Here is a 26,705-nt window from a genome sequence, read left to right on the forward strand (position 1 = left end):
ACACAGCAGCCATTTCCCCCTCAGCCTGCTGGCGTGTACACTGCCTGAGAGAAACCACTGCACTCTGCCTTAATGCTCTTTTTACCAGCTGGGACCAAATTACAGGCTTTGTTTCACTAGGAAACACACAAAGGCTTGTGAGTCATCCAACTCACTCATTCTGTCATCAAGTATGAGTATTGTGCATTTGCACCACATGTATTCGTGACTGCGTGTGGTCATTGTTAATCGGTTACAAGAAGGTTGTTTTTAATTGCAGGCAAAAGGAATAAAAATTATTCTTATCAAACATTATGCCTTTTTCCTCTTTGGGTCTTTCTTACTAAGCTGCAGCTTAGCTTGACACGAATTTCAAAGTGAAGAAATCCAATAATTTCATTGGTTGTAGCAATAATGAGGAGATTAATGACTTTTGTGGGGAAAGTTCTCATTCAAAGTCAAGATAGTTATTTTTCCTGCTCATAGGAGGGATGAGATGAACCTTGCTGCTGAATATGAAGATGGATGAATGTAGGAGAGGAAGGCGGGAGGGAGAGACAGGGGGGGACGTTAGCGGAAGGAGGTGAAGGAATTGAAAACTAGTTTCAGTTTCAGTCGAAAGAAAGATGAGGAGTGCTTTAGTGAAGGAGAAGTGAAGACAGAAAACTGTGAGCAGAGGAGGAAAAATACATCAACACAACTCATTGTCTCCACCTTGCCCCTGTCTTCAATCTCCCAAATGGCAGTTGACACACACACACATGCACACTCTCATGTCCACTTGCACACAGCCGACCCCCTTGGTGATTAATCATGGTGCAGCATGGCATGGCACAGTGCGGCATTTGTTAGAGGTGCTGTTATTCTCCTGCACTTACAGGCTGCAAAAGCACGTTTTACTCCATGTTTCTGTGTGTGTGTGTGTGTGTGTGTGCGTGCGTGTATGTGTGTGTGTGTGTTTGTGCGTGCGTGTGTATGTGCGTGCGTGCGTGTGCGTGTTGTAGACATGGGAGAAGTGGCCAAGGCTGTTCTGTGTGAGTGCTACATTTCTATTTTTGAACTCTAATAATTATTGTCAGGCAGTGTCTTACCTGCCTGGGCAGCCAGCTATGCTTCCTTATGGATCTCTTCTATTCAAATAACCCCACCACCTGAGAATTCTAGCTGAGCCAATCAGTGCTGAGCAGTGTATGTCACACACCGCAACACTCAGTTTCTCATAAACAATGAAGACTTGGACATGAAGAACAAGAAGAAGCCCTGAAAACCTGTCTTCTAAAAAAAAACAATAATTTGCGCTGTTGCCAGACGCCACTTTTCACTAAAAAAAAAAACTACAGTGTTCCGCCCATCATGTGCCTCTCTGCCTGTGAGTAACCAGACTAGTTCTCTGAGCAGAATTAAACCTCGGACGAGTCTGGCAGGCCAGGCTATATCTTACCTGCAGTGGACAACAATCAGAAGGATCAAACACAAACACAGGGAGCTAAAAGATGACCAAAATGTTATTAACACTGGGTGTGCCGCTGAAAGTGAGGCTAACAGCTAGGGAGAGAAAGCTAATGTCCCCTTTTTTAACAGCCCTTCTCAATGTACAGTAACTCGGATGGGTTTGGTTTGGCTGGACAGACTTTTCCAACAGCACAGGTCGCTATTTCCCCCAATCTTTTCAGTTCCTGCTTTGTTGTGGTTCCTTGCATGCCGAGCCATTTCAAAATTGCGACATCAGAAACTATTGGCCACTGATTGGCAAGGAGGTGGAGTCACTGGTTGCTCTGGAGCTTCTGCCTGCTGCCTTGCTGTTTCCGGGTTTAGAGTCTGTCAAAAAGCCAGTAACAGTGACATTTCAAGATAGCAGCCATTGTGGTGTTGTGTTTTTTGTGGCACACAGTCTCCCCCATGCATTTTGACGAGGGCACCCATTAAAGCCATCATTCAGTTTGACTTGGAAAACAACCAATACTAGCTGAGCTTAGTTAAATTTAGTTGAACTCTTCATTAACAAAAAGGAGCATTAGTCTAGCTAACAGCCTCATTTTTTCCTCAGCGCCCCTTTCAACTTTTTATAATAGTCAAAAAAAAAATCTCTGGACTCCTCGATTACTAAATTCCTTTGGCAGGACAAACCTCCACGAATTAGCTTAGAAATGCTTGAGAAGACCAAAGACAGAGGAGAACTGGATCTACCCAACTTTTATTATTATTTCTTAGCCAACAGGCTGCAATATATACCAAGATGGCTGCAAGATAACCCAGATGAGTCCTGGTTAGAAATAGAACAGACACTTTGCAATATGATAGAGCATTCAGACTTACCATTTATTAGCTCAAGCATAAGAAAACAAGAAGGCTTCAAAAGTATTAGTATCAGCACCTCTGACAGCATGGTGGGAGTACCTAAAAATGACAGAGTCTTCACTAATACCATGCAGATGCACACCTATCTGGAATAATCCCGATATTTTGCTAAATAACAAAATTATGAACCTTCTGGACTGGAAAAATAAAGGAATCATATACCTGGAACACATATATGAAGGATTGGACTTCATCCCATTTAATAGAATAGTCTCCCAATTTGGAATAGATAAGAATAGCTTTTTAGAATATCACCAAATTAAATCTGTAGTCAAACAAAAATTTAAGCTCAATAAAATAGAATTACAAACACCACCAAGGGTATTAGACTTCTATAATCTCAAACCCCCCAAACTACTGTCTAAAGTATATAAGACACTGTCCAAAACAGACGATAGAATAGCAATTTCTATTGAAAAATGGGAGGTGGATCTATCAGTAAGCTTTGACCAGAACTTCTGGTCCCAAACTTGTTTAAAAACTTTTAAAATGATCAGACACCCCAATTTACAATTAATTCAGTACAAAATTCTACACAGAGTACACTATACAGGTCATCGGATGTTGAAGATGGGGTTTGTGTAATCTGACACCTGTACACACTGCACAAACAACATTCCTGACAATTACATCCACGCACTGTGGTCCTGTCCACCTGTCCAGGATTTTTGGGGTTGAGTATGTGAAGACCTGTCAAAGTGTCTGAAATGTCCCGATTGAAACATCTTTGGTTCACGTGGTTCTGATTGCCATATGCATCGCTAAGAAAACTATCCTCATGAATTGCAAAAATAGAGCTACTCTGCATTAACCAGTACAGAAATCTTTTGTTAGATCATATTACACTTGATACAGCCTCTGCTTCCACTTCAAATCAATCTCTCTGGGCTCCTTTGATCGGTTCCATCACATAGCGATGATGAGGGATCATTGATATTATCCTGTGGGATGATGTGGGTGATGGGGTGGAGGGTATGAGTTTGGAGTATCCAGACGTTCCCTGGAGGTGGGTTCACTGGGGGTGTCTGGGACTGGGGGGCTGCTGCCCCCCTCTGGAGGTGCTTGGGTTGCCTCGGGGGGTGGACTACTGGCGGTTGTGAGTGGGGCCCCTTGGTGGTCTTGGCAGTGGCCATGAGTCACTGCCTGGTAGATGCATTGCCCCTGAGCGGGTCTGGGTGGGGGCCTGGGGGCTCGGGGTATGGGGGTGGTCAGCCCCGTGTGCGGATCTGGGTGGGGCCTTGGGGGTCGGGTCCTGACATGTAAGCTGCCGGGAAGAAGGCGGGAACATGCGGCAGTGCCTGACCCGGGCTCAGGGGCCTCAGGTAGACCTTGGCTCCTCAGCTGTTCCATCACAGGGGAGGGGGATGTCCAGCAGGGCAAGGACCCAACCTTACCTGGATGTCCTATGTCTTATATTTTCTGGAGTTGTGCAAATGCAGTAGCCTAGTGAACTAGACCAAATTCTTGCATGGCAAAGAATGGTCTAGGCATGCTCCATTGGAACCTCAGCAGCTCCTACCAGGACTCTGGCTAGCCAATAACAGCTCTCTAGAGGGGGTTCAAACACATAAAGAGCTGTGATTGGTCCATAATGGTGGGCCAATCATAGTGCTCTATATGCTTAGTGAACAAATCACAGAGCTTTATCCACTTTGTGGGCCAATCAGGGCACTCTATATGCCTGGTGGGTGGGATGATGCAACAGAGTTAAACAAGAGTATGCCACATTCATTGTCCAGTGGAATGCGGAGATCATTTGAAAGACAACGGTAGAAACCGCCCCACAACCGAAAGCCGTCAATGGAGCATGGCCAGACTAAATAATACATTAATTTAGTCTGGCTTGCCAGGCTACAAATGCAGGGTTTTGAGTAGATATTGTGCTAGGGTGGGGCTGGGTTGGTGCCCTCGGACTCTGTGAGGCTCTGTGTTGCTGCTGCTTTGGGCTCTGGCAAGATGGGCTGGGGGTCTCCATGCCCTGGGTGGCATTTTGGCAACGGAAGTGCCTATTTGGGCCAATGGGGGAGCTGTTTCCCTGGAGAGCTTTAGTCCAACCAGCCATTCCTGTTAGTGTTGGTCAGAGGGGCCAACGGCGCCAAATGGCAGCCTCGCCTCTGTCAGACCTCCCCAGGGCGGCTGTGGCTACAAGTAGCTTATCATCATTAGCAGTGTGTGAATGTGTGAGTGTGTAAAAGCGTCTTTGGGGGTCTTGAAAAGCGCTATATAAGTTCAATGCATTATTATTATTATTATTATTCCTCCCCACCCCCACACATTTTTCTCCAGCTCTCACATCATCACACAAACATGCACATAGGACCTTGGGGGGTGGATAACTCAGGCAGTGCGGGTATGGACCCCATTTCCGCATTCCTGTAGCAACCTGCCCCCCAATTTTATTTGCACCTTAAACACTTCCACCAATGACATTCCACGCAAACACACACTTAAGCCTGATTTATGCTTCTCCGTCTGCGTCAGTGCAGAGACACGCAATGCCATTATCCGTCCTTGTGTAGGGCTCCGGCAGGCACGCAAGTACGTTCGGAGTCGAGCTCTCCTTTTTAAACATCCGTCAAACGAGACGGATTACACAAGCTTGTGATTGGTCAGGACGCCGCTGTTTACAGCTCCGCCATTGTGCCCTCAAAAACATAAAGAGAGCCGAGGATAACTAGAGGCAGACACGGAGAAGCTTGAAAAATACCTTGCGAAAAAACTCTAAAAACATGACGTTTAATTCCGCGTGACTAGAGGAGTGAAAAGATGTGCAGCAAGCATTTTATTTGTGGACGGAAATGACAGGAAACGTGGGTTTAGAGGTGGCGAGCGCATGAAGTGGAGGAGAATGAGAGACAAATATGTCCGTGTTAAAAAGTCTCTTATATACACAAAAAACACAATATAAACACACTATCTTGGACCGACACATGACAGGATACCACAGAACAGCGCTACACCCTCTGTTGTCCTGCAGGGCAATTGCTTTGCAACACTCTCCAGGAGACGGAGAAGTATGAAAGCAAAACGCTTCCGTCAATCCGTGCGTGTCTGTCCCTTGCAGAGCTGACGGAGAAGCATAAACCAGGCTTTAGGGCCTTGGGAGAGAGCACATTTAACGGTATTTGGCAGGGGGATTTTTTATCCTCATCCCGAGTGCCGGTGCCCACTTCCAATTTTAAATTGCATTTAGACACGGAGGGCTGCGGGTGCAAGTGGGGTGGTGTGGTGGCATCAGCTGGCGTGGGCCAGAAGATGCCCGCTCACCACAGCCATGGAATACAACTCATCAACATGCACTAACACTATATTGGAGCAGGCGGAGGGAGACTAGGGGTCTTAGCACACCTCTGTTGTCGCTTGGCTTCCTGGGGCTGGAGGCTAGGAGGGAGATCTGGCCGTCTGGTTGGGGTCTGGGGTGGTGGGTTGCTTTGCTCGGTGTTGGGCGTGGGAGGCTGCTCATCAGCACCCCAGCAGAAAGGGTCGAACTCTGGGAACCGGTAATTGTTGTACCCTATGTGCAGCAGTACCGGGACCAGAGTGAATAGGGTGTGTATGGGGAGCATGAGTGGGTGTCCGGCGTGCATTTTTGTAAGTCTTTGGTTGTATGTGTCTGTGTGAGCATGAGGCAGGGAGTGTGTGACCATGTCTGTGTATGACTGTATATGTCAGGTGGGGCCTTTGACTCCTACCTTCTCCTGGGACTTTTTGTGATGCTATACATCTTCGTCTCCCCTCCTACTATCACACCTGGTGTGGAGTGTGGTGCCTTGGTCTGCCTGAGTGTTCTTGGCTCTCGGGTCAGGGGGTTTAAGATTTTTGGCATCTGCCTGATCAATCCCGGTGACTGCCTGGTGGGATCTGGGTCCCTGGGCTCTGCTGGGTCCTCGGTGGGGGTGGTCGCCCCTGGGTCCCAGGTGGCTCGGTCCCGGGCTCGGCTGGCTAGGGGGTGGGAGGCTGCGGGCAGGCCTGTGGGCTTGCCGCTGATATCTCCCGGGACTCTGCCGGCTGCTGGTTGTGGCCCCCCGGGGCAATCCTCTGCGCCTCTCGAGGGGGGCAGGGGCTTTTCTGGTCGCAGTCTCCTTGGGGTCCCTGTGCTCTGGGGCAGCTCCTAGATCTCTGGGACTTGGAGCTCCCCCGTCTTCTACACATCTTTTTTTAGGGGGGGGGGGGGGGGGCAGATCTGTGGCCCCTCACACTCTCTATTGGACGCACCTATAGAGAAACCTTACATATACAAGCGCGTGTGCACACACAGGTGCTCACATAGTGCTCTCATAAGTATGGACTTGGGCACATTCAACACATGTCTTAAGGCTGTGGTTGGCACTAAATGCACTGTGATTTATTATTGTGTTATTGTTTAGTAAAACACTGTTGATTTTATATTTCTTCATCAAGTTGACACAGTGATAACTTGCTCCTGTTGTATTGTTGCATATCCCTTTTCTGCAGGCCTAGAAGCAGACTCTTGTTCATCATTGATTGTTTATTTTTGGGGACCCCCTCCCCCTTTTGTGTCTTCATTTCTCTTTCACCTCTGTCTCCATGTCTGGTCCGAATTACAAAGCATGCAACAAACAGTAATAATAAAGTTTTAAGTATCAGGCGTGACATTAAAAGCAGACGCTTTGATGCCTCACCTGAGAGTAAATCTGTAAGGCTTGTCGCCAGCATTCAGACATTAATTCTGTTTGCTTCACAGTCAGACAGGACATGAAAAAAAGATATATATATATATATATATATATATATATATATATATATATATATATACTTTATCTAATGTATTTTATACAGATAAGTACAACTCTGGTAAAAATGTATGCAGTCCTAATTCTGATCAGGACTGTGTGAGTATTTTGGTCTTAGGAAATGGAAATCAGATCTTAAGGTGTCGTCACTGGTATAAATTTTTAAAACTCAATTGCACATATTTAGCATGATGTGAGGAATGAATATTCACATGCAGAATGGTGAGAGTTCTATTTTTAACAAGGTGCCAGACTTAAATAGTATTACCTCTAATTTCCTGGCTTTGGCTGAAACCAGCTTAACAAATGACCTGACCTTATCCTTATACTCTTTAACCCTTTAGAAATTTCTCATTCTTTCAGATAAAAGGCAGAAGTCTTCAAAACACACAGCCAGTCAAATCCTTTACTTTCAATTCCCAGAATTGCAGTGTTATTTGTAACGTCACCTACCTCCCTGTCGGTACACTAAGTGGGCCGAAACAATTCCCATGTTTATTATTTGAGTTCTGACAGCCTTCAGAAAGGTTCAGTCGCCGCTTCACTTTGAAGAGACTTGACGTTTTACTCACAGCTGCTTATTCAGCTCATTTCTCTTGAGTGCACTGTAACAACCAGACAGCTTACATGAGGGTGTAAACATTTCACTCAACATATATCTTCTCTCAGATGGACAAGGACAGTCTAGATGGTGCTCAGAGATTTGCTAATACGCGTAAATTAAATAATAAAGACAATGGGCCTTAGCCATGGCCAAATCTGCATATTTTACTGGTGGAAAAAGGAGTTATATTCTTTTTAGTGCATTAAATGAAGTATTTGTGAGGGTGAACATCAACAAAAATCATTATACTCTTGCATCAGTGCAGTAATCTATCTTTTGGACTTTACATTGTTTATGTAAAAATAAAAAAGTATTATTTTCTTTGTACTACAGTTCATGCCAGGTTTAGATTAGAACGCTCCATTTTAGCTCCTCCTTCCAGAAAGCATCCAGCCTAAAGGCCAAATTTGTTCTGACTGATCAGCTGATCGGTCAAAACTGCACTTGGAGGAAGCCATTCATTCTTTTTTGCTGGTACAAAACAAGCTGCAAGGCAGGAACAAGAAATTTCAAAAGTTCACTCTGGAAAGTGACAAAAGGGGAATTCATAACCTTACAGAGTTTTTACAAAACAAGCAACAACAACTCTCGAATGAAGTGCGTACTACTCGGGTACAGTAGGTGGCAACGAATGAAGTGCGTACTACTCAGGTACAGTAGGTGGCAACATGTGCCCTTTCGTGTCGGTATTCTTCGGGTTAGCATTTAGCAACACAAATAGTAAGGAAACACTGGCAGGAGTGAAGCAATGGCCAAAGGAATGAACAGCAACAACGCTGCAGCACAGCTTATTTGGTACGTACTGTTTGATGGTGCTTGGGGTTGGGGTTGCTCAGGGTATAGCCGCTGCTCCTCCAGCAGCAGCTTATCTCCTGAAGGTGAGGGGTTGCTCTATTATAAATTCCCTGTTTGTGGCATCACAAACAGGGACTTTTTGAAACAGCTTTTTACTCACACAATCCCTAAAACCAAACCTTGACAGAAAACAGATGGATGGGATTTTTTGAATGTTTGGAGTGTTTATGGAGGCAGTAGAGATCCACATATTAGCACAAGCTTAAAGCTCAAACTCACTGTTTTACTTCTACAATAAAACTTGAGTTTCAAAAAGACAAAAACATGACTTTTAACCAAATTTTGACATCAAAGGCTTTCGTCTGATATGTTTTCAACTGACCTTTTGGTTTAAAAAAGACTTGTTAAGCAATAAATGTGTCATTGCAGAAAGGTCCGGAAGTGTCTTCCATCATAGCGTCGGTGCCTAATGTAATGTTTAGTAGTTTATTAACTTCTAGAAGAAATTACACTGAACAGAACTATAAACGCAACACAGTTGTTTCTGCTCTGGTTTTTCATGAGATGGACTTAAAGATCTAAAATTCATTCCAAGTGGAGTTATGGTATGGGCAGGCATCTGTTATGGACGAAGAACACAGGTGCATTTTATTGATGGTATTTTGAATGCACAGAGATACCGTGATGAGATCCTGAGGCCCATTGTTGTGCCGTACATCCATGAACATCACCTCATGTTTCAGCAAAATAATGCATGGCCCCATGTTGCAAGGATCTGTACACAATTCTTGGAAGCTGAAAATGTCCCAGTTCTTGCATGGCCAGCATACTCACCAGACATGTCACCTGTTGAGCATGTTTGGGATGTGCTTGACTGGCATATACGACAGCGTGTACCAGTTCCCATTAATATCCAACAACTTTGCATAGCGATTGAAGAGAAGTGGACCAACATTCCACAGGCCACAATTGTCAATCTGATAAACTCTATGCGAAGAAGATGTGTTGCACTGCATGAGGCAAATGGTGGTCACACCAGATACTGACAGGTTCTGAGTCCCCAGACCCCAAATAAAGCAAAAAAACTGCACATTCCAGGGTGGCCTTTTATTGTGGGCAGTATAAGGTACACCTGTGCACTACCCATGATGTCAGATCAGCATCTTGATATGGCACACCTGTAGGGCTGCAACAAACGATTATTTCCATAATCGATTAATCTTTCGATTATTTTTTTCGATTAATCGGTTTGTTATTGTTTAGCTATTTAACCTATACAAGTTGTAGGAGCCAAAAAGCAGTGTTCTGTGTACGTGCATTTTGACAAGATGTTGATCAGCCCAGCATCCTGTGTACGTGCACTTTTAACATCTTGATTGTCCAGCTGCTGCGTACGTGCTCAACAACATGTTGTTCAGTCCAGCTTATGTAACTTCCAGTAAGTATTGGCTTACTTTGACCATATTGGGTAATAAAACAGCCATCCCATCATTTCCCGAAATCATGAGGGTGGGGGCCAGAAGAGTATAACCGATGCTGCGTGGTGTAGGAGAAAGGGCTTTTGCAGCAGGTTTCCAGCCGAGGCATTTAGTTCGAGGCTGAAGGCTGTCCCCATGAAGTGTTGGTGATGTATTGCTGAATTGTACAAATAAAGCCCCACGCTGAGATTGGATAAACTGTCTCTCTCTTGTTTTTGATAAGGAAAAAGAACCACAAAGTGATGAATGCATTTCAGTTAAGGAAAAAAAACATAAGAGAATTGTGCAGTTGACAGCAATCTATTTTATTGCACATGAACAGTCAGCAGTGTAAAATGAGCTAAACAGTGCAAAATATCAGTCCAGAATAATTTTTTAGCATTAGCTGGAAGCCTGCTCCTTCCACCATGGATAGTGGCCTCATGTCTTTTACCAGCATGTTTAGAATAGAGTTTGTAAGTGGTATGCATTGCTGGGGGTGAGTGTCTTGTTCCCCATGTAGTTGTCCATCGTTGCTTGTTTTTTTCTGCATAAGAAACACAAATTGACTGAAAGAAGTACACATATAAAATAAAGCAGCACAAACACTACAACACTAAATCAATATTATATTATTTGAATTAATTAACAATATACAGTGATAATTTATTTTGAGGGTTACGTTCTACAAAAAAGCCCGCAACAGGAGATATTCAGAAAAAAAGTCAAATTTTTTTACTATTAAAAAGCTCTAAGTAAGAAGCTCATGAGGTTTTTACTTTGAGTCGGGAGTGTTTAAATTAGCTAGAGAAATGTGAAAAATGTTTATTTTGTGTAATACTGTTTAAGAAACATGATAAAAGTGTGTTGTGAGGCGTTTTACAGCGTTAGATAGTAGAATAGCCTTTTAATAGTAAAAACATGACTTTCTGAATTTCTCCTGTGTTTAAAAATTGAAAGCGTACAACTATGCCGCGTTACATTCACCTGGACACAGCTCGTCTGTATATTTTTCACCGCGGAGTTGTCCTTTTTTGAACGAGGAACATAGTTATGGGTTTGTGCCGTTTTTCTCTTAACGAGAACATTCTCATAAACCGACGTGCTAAATTTGGCAAGCGCATGATTCACAACACGGAGGAGATTCACGATTGCATCTAGTCAATCAGAAGTAGAACACTGTAGACTGACGCGGCAAAAAAGCATGTTTAACATCCACTATAACGAACTCAGCTAAAACACTAAGTCCCAAATTTGATCTGCGTGTAGTATATTTAGCTTGTTTATTTTCTGCTCCCATACTCGTGAGGTTTTTGTCCGGGGTTTCTCTTCTGTTTTGTCGCTTCTATTTTTCTTCCGTATTTCTTCTTGTTCCGCCATCTCTCAAAGCAAGATGAGCGTCAGTAACGTGTTACTTCACGAAAACCGAGGGCACTTATTGGCTCGTTTCTTCTTCTACGGCTCCACTGGTAGATCAGTGGCTCATTACTGCCACACACTGGCGGCAAATTTAACAGATTGTAACCGATGTCAGATTGTGGTAAAAATAGACTTTATGCGGTAAAATGTCATTATTAAACAACTAATCAATGACTAAAAAAGTTGTTAACTACTTTAATAATCGATTATAATCGATTAAATCGATTAGTTGTTTCAGCTCTACACACCTGTGAGGTGGGATGGATTATCTCAGCAAAACACAGGTCCTCACTGTCACACATTTAGACTGATTTGTGAACAATGTTTGAGAGAAATGGTAATATTGTGTATCTGGAATGAATTTTAGATTTTTAAGTTCATCTCATGAAAAATCGGAGCAGAAACAAAGGTGTTGCATTTATATTTTTGTTGAGTGTATTAGCATCTTGTTTTTGCTTTCAATTAAATCTTGAAGTTCATCAGACCAGTTTCAGCACAGACTGAAGTCAAATCACAGCAGAACAACTACCTCTTGGCTCAGATTCAGCTCATAATGAGAGTTTTTAATGAGGTCATAACATAATTTTTCAGATCCAAGGTTAGCATGGCTGCTGTGGTGTTCTTCCACCAACACCCAAAACCCACTTCTACTGGTGTTTATGTCTCCATGAATCCAAAAACAGAGAGTCAACTCCCACCTGCTGGCCCAGTAATCGGTTCCCAGTGTTCGCCATACTGTCCAGCTCCGGCCTCATTTGCTGCTAACGCCAGAGGAAACAGGTGCTCTGCACTCAAGTTATGAATTATGGGAGTATTTGGCAGATCATGGTGGGGATGAGTTGGACCGCCACCTCTCTGCCCTAGACTCACCAGTCACAGACATACTGTCTGAGTCAGAGGTGCCAAATGCTTAGCCTGTGGGGGTCGAGGGGTGAAGCCGAGAGGAGCTGGACTCTGCCAGACATGGAGGTAGGAAAAGGAGGAAATATGGCATGAGAGGAGAGAAAGGGTAGAAGTGAGCAAATAGGAGATGGGATGAGTAGATAACAAAGTCAAGAGGAGCGGGAAAAGACAGGAGTCTTGTTTAGGCTCCAAAATTTAGGGGCAAATGTTACATTTTAAAACTTTAAATCAAAACAGGAAGTAAAATTATCTTAACAAAGAGGCAAAAGATCCTGAAAGTGTTTAATGTTTGACTGTGTTTGGGTAACTGCGATTCGTGACAATTTCATAATTGAACTTGTTTAAGAACTTTGTTGTCCCACCTCAGAAATGCATCACAAAAAGGTTATATCACAATCTAGGCTGCATATGAGCCTTTTTATTATTCTAATCATCAAAAGCATCATTCACAAGATGACCAAGAGGATTTGGAAGAAAAATCACTGATTAAATAATTCCTCTGATGATTCCAGAGATATCATTAGCAGTATTTACAGTACAGAAAGCCCCGCTTCTGGTTTAGGATTGGGTTATGGATGTTTGTAAGTGGATCAGACTTGTTCTCATTCCTTAATTCTGCGTCGGGTTCCCTGCTGAGCCCTTTGCAGTCATTCAGCTGTGGTGGAGAATATTAAACAGAGAAGTGTGTGTAGTATTACAGTTTTATCTTTGAACTCTTCTACATGATGGTTATGTGATGCACCATTCTCATATTTAAAAATGATTTAATGTAGATTAAATAATTCAGATTAGGGTCATCTTGGAGCTGTAAACAAACGCTTCCATACTATAAATGTTATAATAGTACTCTATATTTAACAGATGAACTGCGAAGCTAAACTCAACATTCGTGTTCCATTTGTGTTTAATGAGTAATAACACATGAAGATGAACATTTAAAACAGAATAATGCAGGTTGATGTATTTGCTTTCATGCACTAAGCTTTGCATCATCATCGTGGAAACATAATGTGTAACTCCAAGTTGCATCATTGAAAGCAATACATCCTGCAGACAACAAAAATAAAATGAGGGACATGAAAATATTATGGTCTGTTTCATGTATCAGTAGCAACAAAACAGGAAGTATGAGATGAGGAAATAAAAACCTGTTTGATTCAAATTTTTTACTTTTACTTGGAGTGATGGTGGTAGAGGAGGTAAGTGCCTGCCCCGTGACCGGAGGGTTGCAGGTTCTCATCCCGATCAGTATTTCGCTGTCTTGTGTTCTTGAGGAAGACACTTCACCCTCCTTGCCAAATGGTGGTAGTCGGAGGGACCAGTGGCGCCTGTGCTCGGAAGCCTCGCCTCGGTTGGTGTGTCCCAGGGCAGCTGTGGCTACATTGTAGCTCATCACCACCGTGAATGAGTAAACAATTAGGAAAGCACCTTGGGGGGTTGTAGAACTCTACAAGGTAATACATAATTACAGATAATTTACCATTTTACAGTATTTAGTCAGCCTCTGATTGTGTAAGTTCTCCCAGAGGCCTGTAATGTAGTAATGTATGTAATATAGCTATACCTCAACTATGAGGGACAAAATGAAAAACAAATCCAGAAAAATCGGAAAAGGGTAGAATGCCTTTTCCAGGTCTGGGAGGAGGTCCTGTCCCAAATGGAGGAGTTTAACTCTCCCACATTGTTAATGGGGTCAGATGGATATCTGGTGTATTTTTATTTTTTATTTCAATATTTTTTAAGGGGTGCATCACTTCATCCGTGCCACGGCATAAACTTTAAACCCTGTTTAACCACCCCCTGTCCTGGTGGGGTCACCTGATAGGAAAGTGGAAGGGTTAAGTATCTCAGGGTTTTCCAGGCACGTTCAACCGGGAGAAGGCCTAAAGGAAGACCCATGACACGCTGGAGGGATTATGTCTCTCGGCTGGTCAGGGCATGCCTTAGGATTCTGCCAGAGGAACTGGTCCAAGTGGCTGGGGAGAGGGAAGTCTGGGCCTCCCTGCTTAGGCTACCTTGCAACCCGACTCTGGATAAGCAGCCGAAAATGGATAGATAAATGGATGGAATTCCAGAAAAATCACATTGTCTGATTTTTTAAAGAAATTAGAGAATAAAATATATCTATTAGGCTACAATATTGGTGGTAACTGGGGGCCCTCCCAGTTTGGTTTAACTGAGGAATAAGCTATGTAAGGTTGTACATGTTTTGCAATAAATGAGGCAATAAACTTTATAATTGCCTTTGACCTTGCAGAGTTGTGACTTATTCACTATTGAAACTGTCAAAAGAAAGCTTTATGTGCAGCTTACCTCTAGTCAGGTGTACTTCTAGATCTCTTCAACTTGATTACTCTTTTTGTGTCATGCTTTTAGAAAAACACAACAGAGTATGTTAATAAACTGAAGAGAAAACAAAGTTTTGCTACTAAAAAAACAAATATGATCAAACAAGATAAAATGAAATCTAGTTCACTAAAGATGAGTTGTAGTTCTGATAATTTAATCTAGTTTGTGTCTAGTGCTTGTGACTGTGACAGGATGTGGTTCAGGCTGGACCCATGCTGAGAGAAAAGGTCAGCCGCTTGTTCAAGCTAGCGTCGTTTTTCACAACAGCGACCGTGCACGGGGCAAAAGTCATTGAAACTTGAGCTGTTCAGATAATGAACGCATTAACTAGTCACGCAGTTCAAGGCTGTCTTGATTTTCCAGGTACACTAAATACAAGCAGCACGCTGTGGCCTTTTCATTTCTGTACACAATGACACCAAGAGGGGTGGAGGTTGGTTTCAATCCCTGAGGAGAAAGCTATAAAAGGAAAGAACAGAGAGAGAGAGAGAGAGTCTCAGAGGAACAGCGAGGGTACAGCTCAACCTCTAGAGATAAGGTTTGTTCTGAGCTGAGAAAGAGTGTCCCCAGGATCCAGGAGATGAACTGAGACTGGACAGGAGACGGTATCGAGCTGGACGACAGACCGACCCATTAACTTCACCCCTGATGTGAGAAACCTGGAGGAATAGAGACTTGAATCACGGTGTGCAACTTTATTTTAATTTTGAGGATTAACTCGTTTTAAGACACTTTAACATTTTGGCTCTGCTCAGACTAGCTGTTAGCTTGTCAGTCTAGTTTATCCAAACTGAGATTGTTCAAACAGTTCTCCAGTTTATTTTTAGCTGTTTTTACTGAAACAATTTTAACATAGAGTCCCATCACACTGAGTGTTACAGTGATATCACGTTTATAACATGGGGCAGCAATAGCTCAGGTGGTAGAGCGGGTTGCCTCATGATCGGAGGGTCATGGGTTCGATTCCAGCACCCACCAGGGGTATCCTGCTGTTGTGTCCTTGGGCAAGACTCTTCACCCAACTTGCCTATGTTAGTGGTGGTCAGAGGGGCCGATGGCACCAAATGGCAGCCTTGCCTCTGTCAGACCTCCCCAGAGCGGCTGTGGCTACAAGTAGCTTACCATCACTAGCAGTGTGTGAATGTGAGAGTGTGTGAAAAGCGTCTTTGGGTGTCTAGAAAAGCGCTATATAAGTTCAATGCATTATTATTATTATTATAACAAATCACATCCATCCATCAAAGTAATCAGTACCAATCATGTTAATTATGCAAAAATTATTTTGAATAGGATTAAATCATGGAACAGTCATTTGTGCTGTTTTAACAATGGTATAGCGAATCTAAAGAACAAGCTAGTTTTAGAAACAAACATGGTCATGGAACACTCACCCTGGATCGGCGTTCACTGGAACAGGAAACCTGTATTGCCAGAGGAAACGAGATAGCGCTAAACACCAGTCACAGTTTTCTAAGTTCAAATGTATTTTGTTGTCCATGACTTCAAACTATGTTTTTCATTTTGGGACTGTGGTAGTTTGTCCTAAAGTTGAAGTGGTAGAAGCCGGCTGTTTCTCCTTCTCTGATGTTATTGAACGGACAGCATCTTACACCAGTGGTGTTCTGTTGCTACAGTACGTGAGTGTGTAATGAGTGGAGGACCCTGGGAGGTGGGGAAGTGCTGTGGTTTGGTGAGACAGATGGTCCAGTGGTTGCTTTACTATTTATTTATTTATTTATTTAAATCTCTACAATAAATTTATAGATATACAATGTTAGAACGTTGTTCAGAGACGTGCAAACAATGTTTTAAAGATTTAGCGGAAGACCGTCCGCTCCTCGTTTTGGGAAAAAAATGCACATGAGAAAGCAGATGTCTTCTGTTATAGGTCATTAGATCGTTGCCACAAAAGGGAGAAGCTATGGAACAAACTCCAGGGGTGGACCTTTAAAGCGCCCGAGCGCCAATGGCGCTAAATTTTCTCGTCGGGCGGTAAATACTTGACGACTTACCGCCCGGGTGGCGCCCAAGCCTTATTTGTCATTTACACACCGGCTTTCACCTACATCATGGCCCCGCCCTGTAGGAAGCCGCCGTTGCCGTTTTCGTTTCGCGCGCGTGAACCTGCGCGCCTCTAGCCATACTGCACTTGTACGATTCGTGCACGTACTGCACATTCTAGTTGTAGTTACGTGAACTATAAGTTCACTATTAAAGACGAAGTGGAACCACGCTAGAAACACACAAGCACGCAGGGAGATCGCGCCACCACAGGGATGGGATTTCTTGATGAAATCTCCAGCAAAACGCTTTAAAACTGGTGAGGAGAAGTGAGACAGTTCGAAACGGTATGAAGCAGAGAAGCGTGTGCGTAGGTGGAATGATTCTTGGCGGTTTAAAGAAGACGGGAGGCACAGAGAATGGCCGTGTTCGAGTTGAGCAGCGCATCGCCTGGAAAACAGGCGAGAGAAGGCGGAAGCAGCGGGGGAGTGGCTGAAAGCCGGCGTTTAACGCCGGGGACACACCGGCCGCGGAAGCGCCCGAAGCGAATCGCTCACGGAATCCGGCAGCTGCTCGCCACTCCACAGTTCAGATCAGACGCGCCCCATTCGAGGCGCGCCTCGGCTCAGCTGTAGTTTTTCTTTTAACTTGTCCTCCATTTCCTCTCTATCTTTTCTCAGCTCTTTTCCTCTACGTGTGTGTGTGAGAGAGTGAGAGAGAGAGTGAGAGAGAGAGTGAGAGAGAGAGAGAGAGAGAGAGAGAGAGAGAGAGAGAGAGAGAGAGAGAGAGAGAGAGAGAGAGAGAGAGAGAACCTATGGTGTGAACCAGTTGTTTCTGCCAGTTGAATCTCTTGGATTTTCCTGCATTGTTCAATTTTAATTCTGGTGCCTGTTAGCAGCTGAAACATCCTCACGTGCTTGTGGATATCATGTATTCTATATGAAAACATGACTGTAATAATAAGTAAAGGTTATCAGGTGTAGCTTCAGTGTGCCAAAAGAAGAAACGTGACAAAAGAAAACAAAACACATTTCTCTTTATGGCCTATATTGTTGTCATCATCAACGTAACATGATTTACAGAATACATGTGATCAACTAACATTTCATGTTCTACCACCGGATGTTTGGATCAAAATATGAACCAATCAGATCTTAGATCAGGTGAGAGCCAGGCGTTTCCCATCATCCTCTAGGTTTTGCAGCCGAGGGAGAGCAACTGCAGCGCCTTGCTCCAAAATCTGCGGCCACCTTGATCTCACGAGGTTATCGTTGCCTACGTATGCATGACGTCAGAGCAAGTCGGCGTCAATTCGGACACAAATCTAACCGGCATGCACCGCTCGCCGATCACCGCTGGTCTAATCTGCGCAGAACTTGCTCATCTCGAACACAGCCGATGGCTTGAGTACAGCAAAGCGGAGTTGGTGATGCACTGCGTTGTATGCCGGAAGTATGCGACGACAAAATCGTGTTTTGTTGAGGGAACAAACAAATTCAAACTTGAATACGTTATTATGTTTGTGAATGTGTACAAAATAAAGGTTTATTACATTTAAAACTGTTCAGTTGTTATTTTGACTCGTTTTGGCAGCTGACCAGCGGGGCCGGTAGATTCTTGGTGGGGCTGGTAAATATTCAGAGTTACCGGCCCGGCTGGCCGGTTGGTTTTGAAGTTAATGTCCACCCCTGACTCCCACTTCACCTATGCACGACTACTGATGTATCCTTATTTAAGTCTGGATTAAAGACGCACCTCTTTTGTATGGCTTTTGAAAATCCTTAAGTGATTATTCTTTTTACAATTTTAAAGTGACTTTTCAAATTCTTTTGCATTGGTTTTATTTGTACTACTTTTAAATATGTCCTAAATAGTTTTAAACTGGCTCTGGTTATTAACTTTTTTACGGGGGTTTTAATTGTTTTTTTCCCTTCTTTCCATATTTATGGCAACAATTAGCATGGTAGAGGAAATAGCTAAAGCGATTGATAATAAAAATAATACAATAGGAATTTATTTAGATCTCAAGAAAGCCTTTGATACAATAGATCACAATACCCTGCTAACCAAATTATATAAATATGGCATAAGAGGAACAGAATATAACTGGTTAAAAAGCTACTTAACAGGAAGACAACAATTCACAGAAATCCTAAATGTAAAATCACCAACAAAACAAGTGTACTGTGGGGTACCTCAAGGTTCAGTGTTAGGACTCAAGTTATTCACACTTTACATAAATGACATCAATAAAGTAGCCAATCAATTGAACTACATCCTCTTTGCAGATGATACCAATATGTATATCACAGGGAAAGACATAGAACAACTATTGAATATAGTTGGAAGTGAACTAAAAATACTAAAGACCTGGTCTTACAGTAACAAATTATCATTAAATCTAAGTAAAACTAAATACATTATATTTGGAAAACAAAAACAAAACAATCTTCCTAAATTAATAATAAAGGGGGTAGAAATAGAAAGAGTAAGTGAAATTAAATCCTTGGGTGTCACATTACACCAAAGGCTGAGCTGGAAGCCGCACATAGAAAATGTTAAAACTAAGATGTCTAAAATTATTGCAGTGTTAAATAAATCAAAACATATTCTAAATGGAAAATCATTATTACTCTTATACCAATCATCAGTGCTTCCTCATATGATGTACTGTCTGGAGGTCTGGGGAAACACTTACAAATCTCACATAAAACCCATAGTTTTACTACAGAAAAGAGCATTAAGAGTAATTACCAACTCTGATTATCATGCACCAACCCTGTTTATAAAACTAAAAATACTTAAATTTACAGATCTGGCCAAACTAAAAACAGCACAAGTACTCTATAAATTACAAAATAAAATATTTCCGGATTGTATTCAGAAGCTATTCCAGGTCAAAGAAACTCAGTATGAACTAAGGGGGAAGGACAATTTGTCAGAGAGAAAGTAAGAACAAATGTTAGAAGTCAGAGTTGCACAACAGTAGGAGTCAAATTTTAAAAAATGTACATCAAGAAGATGATGTCATACTGCCATAACGACCGTATGCGAGCTAGTGTATCTGATAGATGTGAATGAAAATGTAATGTTCTTGCACAAGTTATAGTATTTAAATTTCTGTTTTGATCATTATCATACATTGACTTATTAAGATTACTGGTAGTTTTGTATAGTTCTATCTTTAGTTCTGGGTATTTTTCCTCTTGCTGAATTATGGTTTTTGTTGCTCACTATATTTCAATTATCATCATAAATATTATTTTTATCTCACTCTCATTATTATTATTACATTACTTTTATCTTATTATTGTCATTTTTTTTTAGAAGTAATGTGATTGAGTAAACAGGGTAGGCATAAAAAGCTAGGCTTCAGCCTACACCTTTTTGGTTACTATAATCGAGATTCTGTATTACTGTGTTCTTTCTTTTTCATTTTAAATGACCAAAATAAATAAATAAATAAACAACCAAATAAACAAATAATAATAATAATTTAATGTTAAGCACTTTGGTCACCCTCTGGGTTGTGTAAAGCACTATATACATAAACATTCATTCATTCATTGTTATGACTAAATTAACTATATTTGTTGTGTGATTCACTAATTTCTTGACACAGGCTGAACCAAAGAACGTTTTAATTAATGAAGTGTTTTAGTGAGTATCAGGAAACTACATGAAATTAATAGTTTTCAGCTTGTTGGTTAATGGTGAAAAAGTTCAGAGGAAATCAATTGTTTTAGATATCAGTAAAAAAACCTAGAAGTTTTAATGTAAATTACATATGTTTTAACGTAAACTATATTAATATTTACTCTGTAGAACAGAAAACTTGTTTCAACATCACAGAAACTTTGCTGTCCCAGTTGAAGCACGTCTCTTCAGTTTGTTTCATCACACAGACATTTTATTTTATTCAGCTTTTGGCGTTGTCTTTTGGCTTTGTGTGCACCGCTTTATGTTTGTGTGTGTGTTCGTGCTGGTGGGAGTGATGTTGGATCATCCTCCTGGACCCAGCTCAGAAGAGAGAGATGCGGCTTGGTCGCGGCTTTACTCCCCTCGCTCTTGAAATGTAAGAAAAATAGCAGAGTGGAGGAAGGGAGCAGATGAAAATAGCTCAGTAGGCAATCGCTGACTCACAAGGCAGCGCTGAGAGTTAGGACGGCATCCATTCCAGTACACCTCAAATCAGCCCGCTGTTGTGTAACTCCATCTCTATCCGTAAATCAGCCAGCTACACATCTAGGATGCAATCTGTGGTCACGTCTCCTTTGTGGCTGGCTTAAAAAATGATGGTGACATCACAGATCCCATTTATCTCTTCTGACAGCTCTGCACAACGGTTACAGAGCTGAAGAGGACAAAGGCTGGTTGATCTGCTCGTTCATCACGTTGCTCATGGAGCCGTCAGAGCTCATGTTTTTATAAAGTACAGTGAAACTGAACATGAGCATGAACCAAAGTCACATTTAAATCACATTCTGATCAACATAAAACCTTCCCTGCATCCAGAGTTTCTGTTTCTGTGCAAAATGAAGCTTTTTAGGTAGAAATTACTTCCTTGAAGAAACTAAGCATGTTCGCAGAAGACAAAATCATACCGGTTTATTCTCTCGTACTACAAAACCTAGTTTTGGCTTATTGCGTGTAAAAATAACACCCATCTGTAATAACGCAATGAAGCTTTCATGCATGTAAGTAGAAACATCTTTGAGCAAAAACATGACAGACCAGACAAGACAGAGGCAGGGAGATGGGATTTTACTTAATTTACTGTCAGTGGGGGCATCAGTGTTTGCCTCTCACCAAAAGCAGAAAGGTTTAACATAAATCTGTCAAAGTATGTCAACAGAACAGGGATGAAAGAAGCTGCCACTCAGATGTCCATCAGCTGTGAGTTTGGGTTGCCATGGTGACATTAGTTCCAGCACTGTATCTGAAATTCTACAGAAACCTTGTCTCAAACTGCTGCGGTTTCCACAGAAGAGCTGAAAGCCAGAATCTCACTGAGCCGCAACAACAAACATCTCCAGAGTTTCCAAAACGTCTCGAAGTGTTCACGATAGAACTCCACAAGAGACGCAGAGCCTCTCGCTCCATGTCAGAAACTTTGCAAGACATTTCTTTTTTCAAGACTGAGTTGTAGAGGGCATCTGGAAGTCTTTTTATTTAGTTTTTGAGAGACAAGAAGTTACAGACGTGAGAAAAATTTTGGTAACTAAGTTGAGACGTGAAGAGAATCTTACATTCAATTTGTAATAATTTGAGAACAAAGAGAGATGCTCTTCTGCATACCTTGGGTGTAACGAGTGGTTATTTGAATTAATGTTGCCTCTTTATCGGCTCAAACCCATCTAGCCATTCTGCTCTGACCTCTGGCAACAACAAGACATTGTTACCCACAGAATTGCCGCTCACTGGATGTTTTCCCTTTTTCGGACCATTCTCTGTAAACTCTAGTGATGGTTGAGTGACAGAGAAGATCAGCACTTTCTGAATTACTCAGAACAGCCCGTGGCAGCAACAACCATGCTACGTTCAAACTCACTTAAATCACCTTTCTTTTTGAAGCTCGGTTTGAACCATGTCAACATGCCTAAATGAGTTGAGTTGCCACAATGTGATTGGCTGATTAGTAATTTGTGTTAACGAGCAGTTGGATAGGTGTACTCAATAAATTGGCCAGTCAGTGTAGATTTTCTCTGACTGGTCACCAGCGGCCCCAGCACAGTGGGAAACTCGGTCACTGATACTATGATCCAGACATTGGTGTGTTTGGTGGTGCAAAACGGGAATCTGAGGATGACTTAAAGAAGAATTATGAGACGAGCATGCTCCTGTTTTCAGTTGGAGTTCATTTGGGAGATTGACACAGATTCTCCTAGCCTGGCAAGCCATCTTATATATGTGAAAATTTGGTCTAGTTCACTAGACTAAGATTTTCCTACATTTTAGAAGCATTAAAACTGTGACACCTTCACTTTTCAGGTTCAAGCTCTAAACTTCTCACACATTTATTTCTGTGGGGTTTATTTTCACATAAATTACGGAAGTTTAATGTTTCCTCTAAGAGGGAAAAAAAGCATTTACATTTTTTATTTTTCTGCACTTATTTTATCCATGAATAGTTTTAATGTAGTGTAGCGTTGTGGTTTTAGGCTCTTTTATGAAAGAGGAACCATGCTACGAATTAATTCGGAATATTAATTTTTAATAAATCAATAACCAAATTTTATATTGTTAAGAAGACTCAAAGGTTGTTTTCATCGATAAACTTACGATAATATCTGTGTCTGTGTTTCAGTTCAATGAACAAACAAGTTTCAAAATTAAAAGTTTTAATTCTTCAAACTAGACTAATGATTTTGAAATTGACAAACATGGGAATAACAATCAACATTGGCAACTTTGTGGGGCAATCTTTAACAGTTGATATGCTGTTCTTGCTCAAATAGACCTTCTGTTGGTGAATGAAGATTGAGAGAGATGTGATGAGGTGAGATGAATGCGTGTGTGCATCTGATTTTGCTTCAGGAAGAAACAGGTGTCTGAGTGAAAAGTGATGGTTTGAATAAACTTAGGTTTAGTTGGAAAAGATGCATCAAAATGCTATCTGTCGTGTTCTGCCTCACCGAAAATCGGACCCCCTGTTGGACCCGGGACGTCACCTTAGGATGATGTTTCATCCAGGGCACCTTGGCTGGCAAAGAAGACAAAGATGCGCCGCGAACCGGTCCAGAGTTGCCCTCGGTACACGTTGATGGTAAAGCGTTTTGTCGATGCGCTTTCTTAAGTTAATTCACTCAGAAATCAAAGACTCTGTATGAGTCTGCGTTAGAAGTTGCATTTCAGCTATTCTGTCTGGCTTGTCAGGAACAGCGTGGGGGGGGGGGGGGGGAACGAGCCAACCGGCTCTGCCCCCCTTCGGTTTCTTCAGGTCCTCTCTCTTTCGTTGTCAAGCATGAACTGAAATCATAAGACAGAAACTTACCAAAAGCCTTTCTCTTCTCAAAGCAAACGTGTGCGTCAGCAAATGTGTTTTGGAGTTTACTGTGAGAATCTGTGTGTGGGTGTGTGCTTGAGTGTGTGTGTGTGAAGGTCGGTAACAAACATCCTCAAACATTAACATGTAATTAAGAATGGATTAATTAAATCTCTTATAATTACCCAAAGCATAATAGTCATTCATTTGATTAAAACACATTTATAATGAGCAAATTGATGATTAAACTTTTAACATTCAAAACAAGAAAAGGAAGTTTAAACTTTATGTTTTGACTTGGTCTGGGTACAACTCATGGAAACACGTCTTCTGGACGCTGCAGGTGGCTGATGTTATGGCTTCTTCCAGACTCTCGCAGACTTCATGTCTGCAAAGGTCCCAATCTGTGTGTTAAAGTTCTGAGCGACCCAGTCGGGTCAAACACCAGCTTTGTGACAGAAAACCCACACTTCCTCACGTTACATTCCCCCCTTTTGTGACGACATGGTGGTCAAGCAGAGGCCACCTGACGTCACAACCTCAATAACGTGATGTACTCGTGAAGGTAGACATCCCAGATGAAGGCAGGAACGATGAAGCGTCTCCACAGGTCTCGTGTAGAAGGGAGTATATCCTGATCAGATGATTAAGGCCAAAACTGTTGCAATCATTGTAAAGCAATCCACTCAGGAAATCTTGAAAGCAGGGCTATGCCAATAGCAGTTAATTTCATCAGCAATAATGCAAAGGTATTCAAAGGATAAGCATTTCGTGTGTCACACGGAGCTGGGCAGGTGATGTATTCCTCAGGCGTAATCCAAGTGAAGTCCAGCGCAGACCTCGACCCATCTCGAACCACGACCGAAGCCCCATGCGACAGGAAACCAGTTGAAGGATGGTGAAGACGACCCCTCTGATGGGATGTAGCCCATACGAGCTCGGAGAAGGAGACAAAGTGAGACAGCCCACACGATAGATAGCATTTGATGCAAATCAAAGAAATCAATCAAAACCTATCTATGGGTGCCTCTGGGAAAATGTGGATGCCTTCTGTGAATTATCTAAAGAAGAAATGTTCTGCACCCTGTTCTACATGTCATGTAAAAACGTGATGCAGAGAAAACACAAATAAAAGAAAGTAAATCCTAACTGATATGTGAAACTCAGCAGGCTGCACTAATTAAAGGCATATATATAAAAGAAATAATCATGAAAATGAAGGGCAAATTGGCTTGTGGCCCTTTAAGGGAAATAGTAACAAAATAAAATTAAATTTGTAATCAAATATAATCATGCTACACAAAGCACTAATAAAAAGACAGAGATGTAAATCAATTCTAAAAATGTAAATCAGCAGGTTAGTAATCCCTAAAAATGTGAGTTAGTAACAGGTGTCCTGGCTGGAGGCAGGCAACCTGAAAAAAAAAATTCAAAGGATATCACATTTGTTAAAAATTCATCCCACAAACGAGAGAAATTGTAACGGTCCACCAGTTAGTGGAAAAGAATCCGGTCAGAATAGAGTTGGTCAGAATAGAGTTGTTCAGTAAGCGTTTTGAATCTGGTATTGCGGACCCACAGACACGAGTTTGGACGTATCTGTGGGAGCCGTGTCATAATAGATTTGGTCATCATGCGGTTTATATCTGGTGTTACGAACCCACAGGGAAACTTGTTTGAATTTACCTGCGGGTCCCGTTTGGAACTGGAGCGAAGCTGATGGTTTAGCTGTTAGATCAGAACCTGTTTTTTCCTGCTCAAAATTGTGTTGCAGCTTAATGGAGGCGACTTTGTTGTGATCAGAAATTGGAGTGAACTGGAGATGCGAAAATGATGCTCGCAAAGCAGGAGGAGGCTCCCCACCCCCCTTTTGTTTCTCAAACTTATGCCGCGTCTGTGAGACAGGAGAAGCATAACAAAGAACAGTTCCTAAGCTCATAAAAGCCCTATTACCAAGAAGATGCACAGCATCACCTGAATCGTGCTGAAAGAGTAGGTGTTCAGATGTCCACAGACCTGGAGGTGTCGGACTAGGAGGTTCTGAAAAGGAGTGATCCAAGGATGGTTGTGTCACGGGTGTCAAAGCAAACCTAGCCATGTTTAGAATCAGATACAGACATGACACTATCGAAAGGAACATGTTCTGCCCTGAAAACTGAAGCCAAGAATACTTTATTCCCAAGAATGATGGAGGTTCCCACACAGAATCAGAAAAACCCGGTTTAACCAGAGTATTTACAGACTGACTAGAATTCCGCCCTTTAGAAGGTGTACCACCTGTCTCCGGGTCGGAGGTCAAAGTTGTCAGCTGAATCGATGGAAGGTCAGTGTCGAATTCGCCAATGACCCAACCGCTCGGAGGAGGGTTTCCCCCGAACAGCCTGAAGTCCGCAACTGAAAACTCAGTGCCACTCGGCACCCCCCCTTTGTCAGGCGGGGCCCCGAGCAGGGCATCACTGCACGCACCTACTGCTCCCGGGCCGGGTGGCGCCCCCGGGCCCGTGAGAGAGATGCCCGCAGCAACCACCGGAGCCCCCTCAATATCGCCACTGACCACTTGACTACTGGAAACCGCAGGTTTTACTGCGCCGTTGTGGTCACCTGAAAGAGAAATCACAGGAAATAGAACACAGAGGCCAGAGACAAAGTCACACCCCTGTGAAAGGAGAAAAGAATTGGCCACCGTATTAGCAGAGGTCACAAACTGAGAAATGACAAGGTCATTTACAGAAAGGTCAAGATGTCCGTGCGCAAACCCTTCAAATGGTAAGATGGCCACGTTTGGAGGCCACAAATGCTTCACGGCGGCTGATGTTTTCATCGCGCCCCGAGAAACAAGCCGGTTTGTGCATGAGGCGGACTGACGATTAAAGCAGACCTCTGACTGAAGCGGCGGGTCACAGCCTGAGAAATTCACACCCATGCTGGAGAGATGGTCAGCCCCTAACATAGTGGAAAGAGAAAATACATCAGGAACCAAAGGGTTAAGCACCACCTGTTTGTCAGAGAGGTTAACCATAGGCTCAAGAGATTTATTTAGCTTAAAAGTAGCAGAGAAAGTGTTGTTTATTTCAAACCTTGATATCGATGGTGGGTTTTTG

General features: G+C 42.5%; 1 protein-coding gene across 2 annotated transcripts in view; it reads left to right on the plus strand.

The window, feature by feature from the left end:
• The window catches only part of tbkbp1 (TBK1 binding protein 1), a 331,337-nt gene that overhangs the window by 38,519 nt on the left and 266,113 nt on the right, over positions 1 to 26,705 (plus strand). The window contains exon 1 of one of the 2 annotated variants that reach the window (XM_054749385.2): positions 15,164 to 15,303. The exons of the other annotated variant lie outside the window; for it this stretch is intronic. The gene's annotated coding sequence lies outside the window, so the exon portion shown is untranslated. Of the gene's footprint in view, positions 1 to 15,163; positions 15,304 to 26,705 lie in introns of those variants that run through there. 2 annotated transcript variants of the gene reach the window in all.

This window comes from Nothobranchius furzeri, chromosome 16 (assembly GCF_043380555.1).
Source record: "Nothobranchius furzeri strain GRZ-AD chromosome 16, NfurGRZ-RIMD1, whole genome shotgun sequence".
In the NCBI taxonomy this organism is placed as follows: Eukaryota; Metazoa; Chordata; class Actinopteri; order Cyprinodontiformes; family Nothobranchiidae; genus Nothobranchius; species Nothobranchius furzeri.